Genomic DNA, 18,330 nt, shown 5'->3' with positions numbered 1-18,330 from the left:
TGACTATTTCAGTGATCTAGACGAGATTAGTTCCTTGATGGAGCTTGAGCAGACTGAACAGAAATCTTAAGTGCTCCTAAACCCTCTGAAATGAGACCTCACCATATCTGTTTTCAAAACAACTAACTCCACAGTTCCTGAGGTCCCAGCAACTTTTTTCAAATTAATGTAGCATCTGGCTCTGAAGAATCCTACACTTGTCTGCCAAAAAACAGCAGCAGATATATTCTTGTTTCCACCTTCCCTTTTTTTGGCATGGTCATCGAGAAGAGAGCAACATTCAAGTTCCGCCTCTGACAAATAGCCTTCTGCTGACCTGGGTCACGGGTGAGCAGCAGGGATCTCTCTTACAAGCTCAGTACCACATTTCAACATCTTCATGTATTTTGTCCTAATGGCAGTGCAGAAATAAATGAAGTCCCACTGCAATGGATGCAATGAAATACTGAGAAAGCACTGAGGCATGGATTTCAGGGGCAGTGGTGCTCATGTTCTTTGCTAACAGTGTTTGAGAAAACGCAGAACACTGGGACAGAAGCAGTTTATATCTACGGGTTATATAGATTCCTTTGTCATCTGTCTATAGCTTATCTTAATTTTCTCATTGCAGATATCTCAACACCTGAAATTAATTAATTGATAGCAGCAACTGATATTTTCCTTACTTTTTTATTCTGTTTGATCTGGTCACAGGTTAAAAATGGACAAAAGAAGGACATTTTTTAAAAAAAGTATTATGTGCAAAGGGAAAGATGGTCTTTATTTTTTTTCACGTGACATGCATTCCCACTACTAGATTTAGATCAGAGAGGATAGAAAATATATCTACATCCTTCACCTTCATATATATTGGAGCCATATACACCCAGTCATAACCATACCTATAAACAAAGTACATTTTGTAATTGTACAACTATTCTTTTTATATTTATAGATTCCAAGAAATATATTGGAATTATATATTTCTATATGCATAATACTTATATATTTCCAAATGCTTTCCTGTTAAGGTAAGTATGCTATTGCACTGGAAAACCAGTAGGATGTTTGGGTATTTCTAAATGAGTGTAAAAATTAAGCAGTAACAGAGGTTAATTTCTGAGCATTTACACTCAGCTAAGCCAACATAATGAAATGTTCCTATTCTGGTATCTAGACAAACCATGAATAATATGTTTTAACTAGTCCTCATCAGCTTTAGCCAGTGCTAAAAATTTAACCAGATTTTTTTTTCCACAGTAAATAGCTGTCAGATAATTTTCTGTGATGCCACATTTTAGTTGTATTTATAAATTATTTAGATAATTACAATTGTAAATGGAATACTTGACTGATTCTGTAATTAGGGAGTCTGAATTTGAAATAATTTATTAGGTCTTAATTTATGTGCTGTGAAATCTGTTAGATCATTTGCTAGTCAGTATGTTGTCTAGAATAAAGGCATTTCTACAAAGGGATTTTAGGGTGAGGGTCACTAGCATAATCAGAAACATACTCAGTCTGGCCTCCAGCTAAAGATTATATGCTTTTAAGTGTATTTCTGTTTTGCAAAATGGCCTTTTGAAGACTTAGCTGTTTCAACAAAATTCTTTTTTCATATATAAAAAGAGAAAGAGCAATTATTTTACACTGTTGTTTGACTTCCCAGCACCACCACCCTTTCCTCTAGATATAGATGACCCGGCTGGTGGAGTGCACTCTTCACTGACTTGTCTGAACCTCTGGAATAAAATCTTCAAAGTTAGGAGCAAAAGTTGGCATTAGGACTAAGCAGGGATTTGATTAAAGATTTGAATTTACCCACACAATAAATTGAGCCAAACAAATTCTTGTCTCAGGCACAAAGGCACACTTATGTTTTCCACAATGTAGAGAAGGAAATGACATTGGTTGGCTTTCAATTGTAATTTATCATATTCATCCACTTATTCATACACTTATTAAAACACAGAGGATTTGTCAGTATGTCCATTATAAAATCAAGACTGGGGCTCTTTGTTGCTAAGCTCAGCTGTTACAAATGATATTTGAGTGAAGTCTCAAAGCTTGTCAGCTAGTACAGGCTGCTCTGAAATTGAAACCTTATACTTCGAATGTACTTAGAAATTTGCACATGGGTAGCTTCAGGGAAAGGGTGGGACTGATGAATATACTGCTTTCGGCAAGTTTTATTTGAACATATATATCTATATGTCAATATGTATGTATATGCCTTTTGTAGACATATGTAGACACCAGTATGTAGATGTCAATATTTCAGTTAATCACATGCCCTACATAGTCAAGGAAGAAAAGAGGCATGATTCATTTTAACCCAAAGACATAAGATATCTAAAGTGATAAACGATGTCATAGCCACTCATCAGAGTACCTTTAAGAAGGGAATTAAAACTGACCAAGTTGTACTCATCTAAAGTGAAATGAGATGAATTTCAGCCAGTATGGTAGACTGGAATGACCTGAATCTTAATGCTCTGAAGGTATTTCTTTTATCCTAATAATTATGTGTTTAGGATTTTTTTCCATTGTTAATGACATTTATTTTAATAGTCAAGGAATTTAATCTCCACCAATCTTTCCTACACATATTCTGTCTCTATACAAAGATGGAATTTACCACATTTGGATGATCTTGAAGTGTGCATATTGACCTTAATTGTCTTCACTGGGAATAATAAGCATAAAATACCAAAGAAGGGTATGTGTATGAGCCTTTCACTCTGCTACTCTTTTTTTTCAAAATACTTTTACAAAATAAGCTCTCCACATACTTACATTCCTGATCCACTCAACCTTGCTTTACTTTATAACGTGCACTCATGTAAACTCCTAATGGAGACCAGCTAAGAAACAAATATATATAATACCAGTGTACTCATAAGTAAAAGTGATAAAAGTGATTGTTTTTTGTCAGGAGTCTCTTCCTTTAGCATGAAGAAAGCCAAAAATATTTGGAATATGAGGAAAAACAAACCAGAAAAACTATGAATTATTGGCAGTAGTTTACAGAAATGTCCTTTTAGATCTTGTGATTCACAGATGAATTTTATTCCATGATTTTACAGGTAATTCCTTAAATAATCATGACTTTTGCCATTATGCCTCTTTTAATATTACCTTCTTTAAGAAATCTAAGCAAACCTATCTGCACAACACCACAAGCTGAAGCAACAGGAATTCCCTTGGTGCCAACAAAATGCTTATAGGAAGACAAAAATCATGATTATTTCTTTTACATGCTTGCTGTTTTCTGCCCTGCTCCTATATTACCTGGATTCCCAGGAGTTTTCTAACACTCAGCCAATAATCCTCACTGAGGAGGAGGAGGAGGGAGTGTTACATGTCTGTGAGAACCTTTGCAGTTTGTTGCCAGTGAGTGAATTGGAACAATTTAGCTTTGAGGAAGTGATTTATACACACACATCCATCACATATAACCTGCTCTGCTCTGTTAACTCTCTGTTTGATCTCTGGAGGGTTGAGTAGATTAGGGAGGGTCTTCACACGGAGGTTTCATTAACAGCCAATTGGTTAACCTGGCATGACTCCTGTTTGTGCATTTGGATACTTTAAATAAGGAAGAAAAAGAAGAAGAAGAAAAGTTAATTGGCATCATTATTTCCCAGCTCAGGAAACACCAATCACGCTGTAAGAGAGAATTTGTTTCCTATTTCCTTGATTTTTTTTTTCTCAGTCCAGTGTAGAAAACAGAATTCAGGGTTATAATTTAAGCCATTCAAAAATGCTGATCACAACACGTGAATTCTGGTAGTGTGAAGTACATCAGTAATCAAAGAGCACATTAAGCATCCAACAATAAGCCATGAAAATTTGGCTATTATGATCCGGTTAACTGAGATATGGAATTCATGCCAAATGGCTGCATTTTTTAAATATACCAGAAGATTAATGACTCTCTGCTTACTATCACCTAATTGTTTGGAAGGTGAGGAGGGAATCTGATCAAGTCAAATGGTTTGATAGTATTATAAAACAAAGTTAAAGAACAAAGATGAAGTCATAGAATTATATGGCTATTACTGTTATCAGTGGGAAATTTTGAGATACTAGCAGTGTATGGTTTTGGAACAAAATAACCAGAGTTCCAGTGGTGACTCCCTGTGCATGTGCAGAGTCTATGTGGTTTACAGAACGAGGATATGTTATTAATGAAAGGGTTAAATTTAGTACTTCATGAAATCCTTGGAAAGCAAAAGGCTGGTTTCAAACCAGTGACGTGCTAACCATAGTTTTACAGTTTATAAACTTACAGAAGCATGTGAAAATTGCTAGTTTCTCATTGGACTTAAAAACTTGGAAAGAAATAAATAAGTATCAGTTGCTTTGAGGAAGTATGCAGAAAAAAATGACAGAGGAACAGTGTGGGCTTATTAGCTCTAACTACAACAAGGTGGAAAAAATTGCTAATGTTTATTAATATTGTATTTCAATAATAAAACAAAAAGATCTGATGCCACCTTCTATACAAGCTGTCACAAACTTTTAATTTTAAAATATTTATTGGTTATTAAGGAATACCAATAGTCCACTGTATATCAGACTCTATCTATCCCATACTTTCTCACCCTCTACCTCCCAGATATACAGAAAAACAGATGTGCTCCGCAACATGCCCTGACATTTAACCGATAACAGACTATTTAGTACAAAGATTTGTAAATTTACTCTCTTTCATATTAAGGTTACAATTCAAGCTTCACTGGCATTTGCAAATGTGGTGATAACGCACAAGAGAGAGACTATTTGAGAGAAGACTAGATTTAGGGCTTCGTGGATAAAAGGCAGCAACCCTTACTGTATACAGAATTTTATTGGTGGTCAGATGCCTTTCCTGCTGAATTGTTTCCTGTGTTTCCTTTACCTTTCATTACCTTTCTTTTTTAAGCCTTTGCAAGAAACATACAACAGCCCTATCAGCTCAGTTCTGTTTTTTTCATGAGCTTCCCCAAATGAGCAGTCTGTTTTCCACAATGGCACAGATACGAGTACTGTCACTGCTTTGTATGATCAAACTAGCAAACCCTTGTAGTTCAAAATAAAGCAGAAATATTGGTATCTATCAGAATGCTTTTGTTATTAACAATCACATCCCTGAATGTGTGTTTATTATGTGTGTTATACAGATATGCTATATATCTCTATATCCTCTTTACGATATCTTGCATTATACTCTATTTTCTATGGTGATGAATTATATTACCTAATATCAACAGCAACAGCTAGAATGCCCCTCCAGCATTATCACTGCTAACACTTTGCTACTGTTCCTCTGATTTTTATTTGTCTTACATTGTCTGTTATCTACAGATAAATTACCTGTAATTATCTACATTACTGTGATCAAATCAAAACTCTCCATACATGGGGTTGACTCTGTTCGGGACCTGTACACCACCTAGGACAACAGGATTTATACATTAGTAGGACACAGAATGGCAGGATGCAAGTTCATTTTCAGTTGAAGTCATTTTATTCCTGTGTTAGAAGACAAGGAAGAAAAACTTTGTGATCTGTTATTTCTACATTTAATTTATACATCCTTTAAAAATTAGTGTGAGATTGAAAGTTGTGTAAACATGGAAAGTTTAATATCTTAAAAATGATTTTTATAGTTTTGTAAAGGAAGTGGATTTTCTCTTATAAGGTCTTTCCCTGATAACATTAATTTCTCTGTGGTTTATAATGCACTTTTACTTTACGAAAAGCACTGCATAAGCAGTGTTTGGGTTTTTGTTTGTTTGTTTCTTGTATTGGAATTGAGCTTTCCACGTTGACTTAGGTGAACAGAAAGTAAGTATTGCGGTCTTTGGAGGTTTTACTGCCAGAATAAGAAATGTCTCCTTTGTCATCTCCTGGCCATAGCAAGATTTGGATCTAGCCCCTTATGGAAGGGGAATTATGGAATAATGGGGATTAATTTCATTATGAAGTTACAGATGCTAGATACCAAATATCATGTATTTTTGGTGAAATCTGAACCTCTTGTGACTTTATTTCAACCCAACTTTTTATAGTGTTTTTTACAGGGATTACTACTGGAAGTTGAGCAATAGGATGCACTGGCTTCTTAGGTTCATCTTTAACTGAATGGGACTCCACAGTTGCAACAAAAGGAGACTCGGGAAAAGACTGAAAAAAAGAGCTGTTAATCCAGCTGCGTAGATGTAGCCGACAGAGAAAGTCACTGCCAGGGAGTGATAAAAGGTGCAAGTAATATCTTGTTTGAAGCTAGGTGCATTCAACCTGTGCTTTCACTTTGGAAAATAAATTTTAAAAAATAAATCAGAGTTTGTTCTGTATGAAAGATGGCATAAGGTTTTCTTTTCATTGTTTTTTAAACTGACACCCACCTTCACCCAGAGCTTGCTCACACTGTGTTGAAACGTGGATTGATGCCGTGATGGAAACAATCAAGTGGAGCAGCTCATGCAGCCGATTTCAAAGGCATTCCTTTTCCAGGCCATCAGCCTCTGAAGCAGCGCAGGAAGCGTTTCCTGATTTTACCACTACTGAGCAGCAGCTTGATGGTGTTTATGCATTGCTGGACCCCACCGGCGAGGAGGCCCGCCGCCCTGGAACACCAGAAGCGATGTTAAGAGGAATTGGTACAACTGACAATGGAGCTTGTTCACAGCACCCAGGCTGCGACTCCATCAAACATCCTCTCTATCATGTTTATTGCTCATTACTCAGTTTTAAAGAGGTCTTTTTTTATCCCTGAGAATTTAACTGCAAGACTGGCTTTTCTGATATTTTTCTTGCTCAGCAAAAACAACATCAGGTTCAACTGACATCAGTGGGTCCAAGAGTTCACTGGTTATGTTTGTGTTAAAACTGGGTTACAAGGCTTACAAAATGCTATACCACAGACTGACAAACATGTTTGTCCTCCTTGTTACACAGACAAAAAAAACAGCTATTGTGTCACTTTGTGTTGCATTTTTAGCTCTATTAGGAGTGCCTTATCTTATACTTTGCCTGTTATCTGAAGCTGAACCCATACAGAGACATTCTTGTTTGTGGCTTCCAGGTGAGATTATAGCACCATAAATATGCTTACCTCAAAACTTCATCCTCCTCCGCTCTTCTCCTCTGACACTGCAGCTTAGTGCTAAGCCAGGGATGTTACAACCTTTTCCATGGCAGATGGGTGTCAAACACAGGAATGGGATTTTTCTTCTTGATCCTGAGAGGAAATGAGACCAGGAATCAGAAAAATGTTATAAGAATATAAGAATATATATATATATATATTACAGCATGAAAAACAACCTGTCAAAGCTGTGTGGTGTGAAAAGACCAATCAACAGACTGGCTTATGAAGTCATTTTTACAGGCAAAATACTGTAAATATTTAGAGGTCATTTTAGCCTGATATAAATAAACGTCAACTAAAGGTTGACAGCTAAAGGAAAGACTCATTTCTGAAACAACCTTATAGACACTTGGGCCAAAGAACATGCTATTGAGTGGGTGTATCACATCCCCTATCATGCACCAGCCTCCAGGAAAATCGAGCAATACAATGGATTGTTAAAGACTACACTGAAGGCAATGGGTTTTGGGATATTCAAACATTGGGATACGCATTTAGCAAAGGCCACCTGGTTAGTCATCACTAGGGGATCTGCCAATTTTTCCCAATCAAAACTCTTATGTACTGTAGAAGGGGATAAAATACCTGTAGTACACATAAAGAACCTGCTGGGGAAGACAGTTTTATAGACAAAGGCAAACCCCCCCATGGGACTGCTTTTGCTCAAGGACCTGGGTACACTCAGTGGGTAATGTGGAGGAACGGGGAAATCTGATGTGTACCTCAAGGGGATTTGATGTTGGGTGAGAATAGCCCATGATTTGAACTGTACGTTAATCGCTACAGAATGCTGTATGTCATCACTGCCATGGTTACTATATGCCATAGCAATGGTTTTAAAATAAGAATCACCCAGATTAATGAAAAATGAACTTTGACAGAAACCAAGACAGATACTTTTCAATAGTAATTCAAGAAGATACTAAAAGGTAGCTACTAAAATTAGACAGTTTAAAAACAGGTGTGTTCAAATAACTTACATTCAAAGGTTTCAAAGACAACTTGCAAAGGGAGTCTTTGATACATTAATGTTTATGTTCAATATTTTCCCTGCAACACAAGGGACATTGTAGAGAGCTGAAAGACAGCTAATGTTGTGCCAATATTTTAAAAGGGCAAATACGATGACCTGGGTAATTATAGGCCTGTCACACTGACATTGATCCTAAGCAAAATAGCTAGCTGATACAGGACTTGATTAATAAATTAAGGAAGTTTAGTATAATTAATGCCAATCAACATGGGTTTGTGTCAAGCTAAACTGGTATCTTTTATGATGAAATTATAAGTTTAGTTAAAAAGGGAACAATAGAAAATTCATATATTTAGACCTCTTAATGGCATTAATTTGGTGCTCTGATTTAGTTATGTATTCATTAGCTAAGAAATAATGGTGATATAAATACAGCATTGTAGACATCAATAAAACTATCCTATGAGTCTCCAGACTTAATTGCAAATAGACAGGAATCATCCAGAATGTGGGGTGTTTTTTTATTTGTTGTTGTTAGTTGTTGTTGTTGTTGTTGTTTTTTCTCTGAATCCCACCAGTAATTTGTATCACTAATCTAAAATGTATGTACTAAGTATATACCCATACTCATATATGTATATGAATCCATCAGCATTAGTAACTAATAAGAGAACTACAAAGTGGTACAAGCCACTTCATAACCTAACTATAAACAAGCACTTCAATCTTAAATATGGCCACATGTGTACTAGTACCTTGAAGAATAATCTCCTGTTCTAGGATACAACCTCAAACAGTATTTGGAATAAAAAAAAAAAAAAAAAAGAGAGAGAGAGAAGGAAAGAGAAGTATCAGTGAATTAACAGCTGAGCTCAATTTTCCATTATGATTCTCTGCTCCAAAGGGCAAATACAGTCATACCTTGCAATCAGTTCAGAAGTGCACCTGGAAGCAAGGAAATTCAAGAAAATAAAAGTATGTATTATGCATATGAATTTGAATATTGGCTTCTCTGATGTGCATATGATCCCCCCTGCTCCTCTCCCTCTTCCCCCCAAATGTATATAATAAAATAACCGTACAATATTATGTAAAAATATGTAATTTTGCCTCATTACATAAATATACTTGTATCTGGTAGGTAGCTTCCTGCAAACCTCAAAATACAAGTTTTAAATCTAGATTTCCATTTTGCTCTTAAAAAAAAAAATAATCATAAATGGAACTTACATTTTGTTCTTCCTAGGCCAGTGTGAGATTAGGCAAAGCAGACTAATCAGTAGTGCTCAGAGGATGTCTTGAAAATTTGAAGAATATAACAGACCAAAATTTCCAACCTGAGCTTTAAATTTCTTTGTGTTTACATTTTAGTCAGACACTTAACTTTATTTAAATACATTTTTGATTGCATCTATAAAATATTTAAGTTTTAATATATACAGTACCATTATCCTACGCTGTTAGAAGCATAAAAGCATATGGAAGTAATAGCTCTCTTGACATACAGGAGGACATATGTACAAATTGAATTTTTTGGTATTCTATGAACTCACATTTCATGGACAGTCCAAATTTACAGATAGGGAAAATCCCTCATCCAGTTTCAACTTCATATGAGCTTAACATAGGAACATGAGGTATGTGTGGTCCTAGTATCACCTTTTCAAATTAGATTTCAAGATTGAGATCATTGGAAAGTATTACCTGCAGGATTTATATATATATATATATATATATAATGTTAGCATTTAATTTTTGCAGTTGAGAGGTTGAGAGTCTGGTCTTTTCTGTGCTGGCTCAGAAAGTTGCAGTGCATGCTACAGAACTAAGCATTTAAGATAGCTGTTTAGCAAAACAGAAAGCTTCAGACAGAAACAGAAAACAGAAAAGTTCAAGAATGAAGATTTTTGGTCAACAGCATATTATGTTCTAGACTTCTGTGAGTTAAACCTTCCATTAAAAACTGCACTGCTAAAGATATATATGTATAAAATTGATTGGCATAACTATCTCTAAAAAGTCCCCTATATTTGTAGAGACACGAACAATACAATCCAATAGGATTACACCGCCCTTTTAGGGTACCTCCCATGGTCCTAATATATTAGCAAGAGTAGGATTTTATGCTGCTACAATTCCTTAACTATGGAATAATTTAGCTCAAATAAAATGACAGCAATTTAATGTTGAGGCCAATTAAATTGTTTACTTCCGAAGGCAACATTTGAAATTTACCATTTTGAAAATAGTTGCAAATATGTATGGCTATAATTAAAAGTTTAATCCTATACAACAGCAGAAAGTGGTGCCTAAAGAAGAGTGCTGGCTATAATTCTTCATGAGGGTCCCTCTCCCAGAAATGCTGTAATGTCATTCCCAGCTAACATATGGTAGCAGTCAAGCATGTAATCTATCTGGGAGTCTCACTGGCAATACAAACACGCTACATCCTCCCACTCTTCTTTAAGGACATATCAGTGGGCACTTAGTTAATAAAAATCAGCATTCCTTCAGTTCCACCCCAGCTGTCGAGGAGAATTTTTATTTGGCATGAAGCATGATCGGTCCGGTTCGGTCCAATGCAGGCTGATCCCTCCCTAGTTTCTAAGCTATCAGTGTGGATAAGAAATAAAGCACCTCTGCTTGCCCTGGCCTCAGCTGTTGCTTTTGAACCACAGACCAAAGGAAAGTGTGGAAAATTGTCAGTAAGTGAGAGAGATAATATTTCCTAGACTGCTAACACCATCAAGAGCAGAAGTCAAAGCCATCAGGTTCTGAATGCAGTTGCCTGCAGCTTCTTGTTTTGATTTCTGCTTCAGCACTTGAATAGCAATAAGCTTCAGTCCATGGCTAGAACATCTTATTAATCAAAATTGGTCTGGAAAATTTTATTTTGAGTTTGAAAACATTATTTTCCTTTGTTCTTACGCATGTATTTCTTTCATGACACCTGCATACATATTCTAATTAAGCCATGGTCCAAGAAGAAAGGAACAGAAAACAAATTTTTACCAGCACCATTGTCATTGATTAAAAAAGCAAGTTTTAAGGTCTCTAAAATAGACATACACACTTCAGAACACAAGATCTTTTGGAGAAGAAAATAAATAAGTAAAGGAACAGATCAACCTTGCAACTTTTTTTTTTTTTTTCCTAGATCCTTAGATCCTTGCACAAAGTACTGGCTGTGCGAATCTGACCTGTGCTGTAAGACAGAAAACAAAGCACAGTCCTCAGGTTAGTCCTTCACTGTTGGCAGATCCGTCCTTAGCACAAGGAGGAATACAGTGTGCCTTTCAAACACAGTGCAACCTCCGTTGGCTGAGACTGCACACACAACCAGCCCCCTTGCCCTGCAATTTCGGTATTCACATAAGTCCTCGATAGCGTACACATGTAGTGCTATCACCCATAATTGACTGCAGGACTTCAATCATGTTGGTAAATTTAGGAGTAATTACACATCCTTGCTACCATTAAGGAATTACCTCTCAGGGCACAAAATCTGTTTATACTCACTCCCAGCAAATTCTAGGCTAGGAAAGTTTGTTCTTCTACACAGGTAAACTGTAAAACCACTAATTCTTTAAGTTAAGGACTCCATTAAAAAGTGATTACATTCGGCATCTTGAACCACTACTTGGTTTCTCAAAACAAAACAAAGCAAACAAACGAAACTAAAAGAACAAAAACAAAACAAAACAAAACAAAAAACGACATCGTATCTAAAGGACAGTTTGTTTGGCACAGACAGAAATACATCTCTCTCCTGCCTAAAACAAGAATAATTTCCACTGGCATTTCTGGTCTATTCCTGTGGTGTATAGAGTGATTGCTGAAATCTGTCTGGGATCACCTTAAATTCATGGCTTCTTTCCTTAAATTCACTACTTGTGTATCTTAGCCTGCCTGCTTATTCATTTAAAAAGAATGCTTTTGAGCATAAGAGCACGTATAATTCCCTCCTTGGAGAGGCCGTGAGGATCATTAGCCATTCCAGACAGGTATGAGAAGGCATCAGTTTGCTTTGGGAAAGCACTTGCACACCTCAACGACAACACAAGGATTTTGCAAGGAAGTGACAGACTCTGCCATGTGGTTCCGATTTTTCTGCCCATGTCAAGTCCAGAACGGCTTTCAGCAGCCTGCTGCTGCTCCTGATTTCACTCCCTTATTAGATCTCACATTTCCACACTGCCTCAGAGGAGCACTGCCCTACTGTACCTCCGCTGCGTTAATCCACAGTTTCTCCTTCCTTGCACACTAAAGCCAATTTGTGATATTGGTTCCCTAAAATGACTCATGGATTATACATTTTGCTATAAAAATTTTGCATTAAAAATACCTTTTAAAGTCTGTCTGGCAAACTTAACATGAGTGCTTGCTGCTGATAGAACAAGAAGCATTCCTCTATAAAGCGGAGATAAGCAAGGAGCACTTGTAACACTGGAAATTGTTTCTCATATCAGCAGCACCTTTGGAAATTAACTCACTCTTAAAAAACTTTCTCTGCATCAATTGCTGGGAGTGCTGCAGCTGCTCTCTTAGGAAACATAGCCACCTTTGCAAGACCTAGTTTCAGTATGAAGGTTAATTGGTTTAACGCAGGAAATAACCTTGTGGACTTTGGGATTTCTTCTTCAAATAAACGAGTGAGACTTGAGTTTGGTAAATATTCTCTGAGAAGGTGTGGCTGGTGGAGGCAACGCTCTGCACACCAGAGCATCTCTATCACAGCAGAGTACACACCAAAGCTTCTACCTGAGCTGGCAACTTGTTAAGTATCTTATTAAATATTAACAACTATTTGGAGCCCGACTGGCTCCATTTATTGGGAGGGAGGTGGAATTATTCCCTGGGACATTTATTACTATTTTGTTCACTACAAACCTAACGTGAATCAGAATATATCTGAAGTTGGGATTTCTGAATGAGCTACAGCCTGACACCTCACTGAGATACAGATGCTTCAGTGAGAGGATTTTATAATGGCACATCAAGCCACAGCACTTTAATTTGCTCTAGATGATAGCAGTATGCAAATCAGTAAAGAGAATTTTTATTTGGTGCACACCAATTTGCATAGTCAAGAATATCACACACGTTTAAGATTTTAAGACACCAACCAGAAAACACAAAAGCAGAGCTTCTCTGCCTCTCCTCATCACTCCCTACTCCCCCAAAGACAGTGCCTGACACAGCCCTGAAGGTCTCGTAACCTTGAATCCATTGCTTCGGTGGGCATTGAGGACTTCAGTCATGTCACTTACAGAGACACTCTTGTTTAGAAGATGATTTTCAAACTGGTAATTTAAACCTCAGTCAAGATTTTTTATTGGAGAGGCAGGTGACCTATTCACTGTAAGCACCAGTGACAGGACCCGCAGGAATGGTGTTAAGCTGAGGCAGGGGAAGTTTAGGCTGGACATCAGGAAGAGGTTCTTCACCGAGAGGGTGGTCGCACACTGGAACAGGCTCCCCAGGGACGTAGTCACTGCACCAACCCTGTCTGAATTTAAAAAACAATTGGACTGTACACTTAGTCACATAGTCTAAACTTTGGGTAGACCTGTGCGGTGCCAAGAGTTGGACTAGATGATCCTTATTGGTCCCTTCCAACTCGGGATGATCTATGATATATATATATATATATTTATAATATATATGTATATATGTGTGTATACATATATATATATATTGATTTTAGGAAACTTTCATTTCTTCCCCATCCTATCCCAGTACTTTTACTCCCTTGGCCTGCTTGATTTTCAATAGCTGCAAACTGAAGGGAGCCATGAAGTCATGCCAGAGATAGGGAGGTGAAAGTTAACTCAGCAGCAGAGTAACAGGATAGGCAGCTGAATACACACACGGCTGACAAGTAGCAGTTACTTTATTGGATCTCTTTTCAGAAAAGAAAAAGAAGACTTTTAAGGGGGTATTATATGGGCTTGATGAAAACATTTCATACACAAACTCATATTTCTGATTGTTTCAGTAGCCTGTGCAGTGTTTATTTAGACAGTTTCCAAGGGATTTCCTGCTTTACTAAAGAGACCGCATCCTGAACATAGGATTTACATAACTCATTTAAGTCAAGTAAAACATGGGGAAGAAGCTTCTAATAGAACAGGCATTACATTGAAAAAGATAAGTTTAATGGGGAATAGATTAACAACAACCTTTTCCCACTTTTAGCTATAAAGACTGTTTTTAAGTCACTAGGAAAAGTTGTTTGTACATACATAACAGAAGAGTTAAAGCTTAGTTAGAGATCACTGAAAATTGAGTGTACTTTCCACGTACTGAGAAATAATGCGTTTTATAACCATTGACTAAATGAAGACACTAGCGTAGAAGAGCTGTAAAACTCTTAATCACAATTTGTGATACTGATAGAAAACTTACAAAACCTTTACTAAACTTGATCTTAAAATGTCACCTTTTCATTGTTTTAGGACATTACAAATACTACCAGAGATCTCTGCTTCCACATTCTTTCTGTAAATCTTGGTTCCTACTTCCAAACACTGCATAAACTTATAAGAGAATGAAGAGCCATCTGAGTGTTTTTCCAAAAAGGTTAAAACTCAATATGAATACATTAGTATTCCATTTGGCACAGGTCTGCTTGAAGCACAGCTGTATGCTACTATTATATGGCAAAATTTTTGCTCCCTATTTTGAAACACTTAAAAATAGAGTTGTTTAGAAAAATTAAATTTCATAGCCAAAAGTTCACAAAAACAATATTACAATAGAACTAAATTACTTAAAATCTACATAACAGACATAAATCACCATAATGCTGATAACACGCTAGATACAAATACCAACAAAACAATTTTGATTTTTTTTTCCTTCAAATTGTTTTTTGTAACCCATACAATACATTGAACTAACACAATTACTGCTTTGATTAAAATGATGCTGGTTCCCAAATTCGTCTGACCAATACCTTCCAAATCATTCCTTTTAACCTTCATATATTGCAAAAAGCATCAGCAGAGGAAAGTTGATACTTGAAGATTCTGCAATACTTCAGTACATTTCACTCCGTTAGAGGATAACAAATGAAGTGTTACTGCAATAGTAAGACAGTTTATGAAGTTTTATGAAGTATGCATAGTATGGTATTTCTGCATATGTTAGAATTTTTCAATTAAACTGTTAAATAGATAGGTTTAGGCAACTGGAACTATCCTAAGGTTGTGATGCTGTTTACTTGAATCACCTGTACAGCACAAGCAAGTACAACACAGCACCTATAGGAGGGAAATTCGTAGCAATGTATCCTGAGCTATCTACAATGTCTTCAACTTAGCATTAACTAGAATCAACTGAATTCCAACAATCTGATAGCCATTTGCCCTTTCAATTTTTCTGCCAAATCTTAGACCAACCAAGTTTTCAGGACAAGAAATATTCTGCTACATACCTTAACAGTCTGGTAAGCAACTGTGCTCAACAGACAAAAGGTACATTCATGAAGAATATGCTGAGTTTTCCAGTACCAACAATCATTATGAAAAACTGTGTAGTAGTTTCATGATATTCAGTGCATTAGTCTTTAATATATCACTGCTGCAAAGAAGTTATGCAAATTCTTGCCAACCTCCGCTGACATGTAGCAGATTACTGCATCCTTTTACTTCATTTTCTCCATCTGTGGATCTCAACACATTTGCAAGAAACCAGGAAATATGGATAAAGAGCATGAAAAGTTGTAAAGTTAAAAATTATTTTAATAAAAACTGATTAAGAGCTCTCCCATCATTCACTAAATGGATTGGTAGCAGCTTTGCTTCCAAGCAAGTTGTCAAAGAAGTTTGACTGTTAAGAGAAGCTCTTATAAAAGCCATAGGTTTTCTTCTCCACACCCCTTGAATATCTTCATTTTGTCCACTAGCAAGTGCTGGTGTTAATAGTAGTTACAAAAAGTTTATTTAAATGTCCCTAGCTTTTACACTTTTCCCTATCTACAAACAGAAGGGTATGCACTCCTCAATGAAGAGTTCACCCTTTGAACTCACCACCCCATTTTCCCCCTTTCTTATATTTATCTAATCTACTTGAGATGCAGTTGTTTTGCTAACTGGCTTAAGTAGGAGCCCAGCTTATTGCATTATACAGATATTCACATATGGAAGTGACCACAGGCCAATTACCTCTTCAAATAGACTAGGCACATTTATTTGTATGTGTGATTCCATAAACATGAGACCACTGGAGTATAAGTTTGTATTGCCAGAAGCAATTTTGCCTGCTTTCACAGTAGCAAAATAGAACCATACTTAAAGTGTAAGAGACCAGTGAACTCCTGCCTTTGGAGTATACTAAAAGGGGGCCCCAGCTCAGCAATTTGGACGCTGAGTGGCAAACACCATCTGTATCCTTTTCCCTTCCATAAAAGGAACCTTTATAGGAGTGTAAAGGAAAACAAAGAAAGATTACTACCAGTAGTTATAAATACTCAGATAGTTAATCATCCTATAAGAATGTGAACTCTCAAGACATTGTGCTGAAGCAAATCAGTCAAAAATACAAAGCTATTGAACAAGGGTGCTCCAATAAGTAAATAATAAACTAAAAAAGACAAAGAAAAAACTCACACTATCCCAATTTTCAGATGTTATTAAAATATACCTCAGGGAAAAACAAACCCCCACAAACAAAAAGATAGACCTTAAAAAGAATAGCTTCTTATTTTTCTTAGACTAATATTTAATTTCACATATTTCCCCCTTTTGGTCAGAAATGCCAGAGCACAGCAAGCATACCTACATGGGATTATTTTAGAGCTCCAGAGCCAGTAAATTGTGACAAATACTTCCATGGAGCACTTATGAAAGCCTATCTTTCCATGCTGTTTTCAGTTAGACAGCCCTAGAAATCAACACTGAGAAGAAAAATAAACATAGCTCTAGCATGTACAGTAGCAAGAATTAGTGTTGTATCCAGACAAGGAATGAGCTATTTAAACCAGAAGTTAGTGGATTAACCATGCTAGCAGCTTAAAATGCATGTTTATTCAAGCTGAAACAAGAAGTCAGTCAGTGAAGCAAGAGCCCTTCATTGCCAGTTTGTACTCCATACAAGCAGCTCTAATAGCTTTAAGTTCTTTTTTGTTTAGGAGTTTGTTTGTTTCTACGGAAAACAGAAAAGGGGGAATATAATTGACCCAATTGGAAGCAGTAGGCTGCTATACTTGCGGCTTCTCTAGCCATACATGAAACACCAGCACCACCAAGAGGTAGTCAATGGTTAGTTAACAAAAAAGTTAGCAAAAAAAACATTGAAACCCCTCCCCCCCCCCCCCGAACTTCCACAAATCTAAAGCAGCCTACATTTATATATATACACAGATATGCCAGTACAAAGACACACAATAAGGCACTCAGCTTCAATAGGCGAGTACCTACATTTTAGCTACTCTAGCTACAAATGGCTTATTGCTTACTGTTACTAGGTGGTAAGGCGTATGTATTCTGAAATAAAATTAAAAGACAAACATGCCAGTATTTCATGACAGGGACCATTGTCTCAAATTATTTTAGTAGAATTCCATTTGGCTGTCTAAATGTTTCATTTAAAAAAAATCTGAGGAAGTTATGCTTTCCCAAAAACTCGTTATTTCCCCTGTAGTGTTTTATGATAGCAGTAACTGAAAATAACAGAACAAGCTATATCCCTCAAAATTTAGACATCTCATCTAAATACTTTTCTTAGGGCAGACTGGATTTTCTGTTGAGCACAAGTTACATTCTCGATCTCAATTTGAAGTTTCTCAACCAGAAACTCTTTCCCTCTCTTCTTCCTTCTTGTGCTACAGCCCTTGAAAGAACATCAGCAAAACCCTCCTGGAGAAGGGCAAAAAAAAAAAAAAAAGTATGGATTAGGGTAGGGTACTTTAGTTATTTCAGCTTCTACACCAACGAAATACAAGTTTTAAATAGACACTGGCATACACCTAAAGCCACTTTCAATTTTGAGTGAAAAAGATAAAACTAAATAAAGCAGTCCTAAATAATCAGTGACATCATATGCTTAAGTCTGAATACTCAATAGCCAGCTTGAAGCATATCAGCACTGAACATTTTGCATGTTTGTTATAAATATTACTCCCTAATAAAAAGATCAATGCTGGTAAGATTTTGACTCCATGTACCTCCCCCCCCAACCCCATCCTCTTCCCAAATTTGAAAGTTATCTCAATTAAAGTGCACTTTAATTGAACTAG

The sequence above is a fragment of the Anser cygnoides genome, chromosome 3 (genome assembly GCF_040182565.1).
Source record: "Anser cygnoides isolate HZ-2024a breed goose chromosome 3, Taihu_goose_T2T_genome, whole genome shotgun sequence".
Classification (NCBI taxonomy): domain Eukaryota; kingdom Metazoa; phylum Chordata; class Aves; order Anseriformes; family Anatidae; genus Anser; species Anser cygnoides.
Note: the sequence above shows the minus strand (reverse complement) of the source record.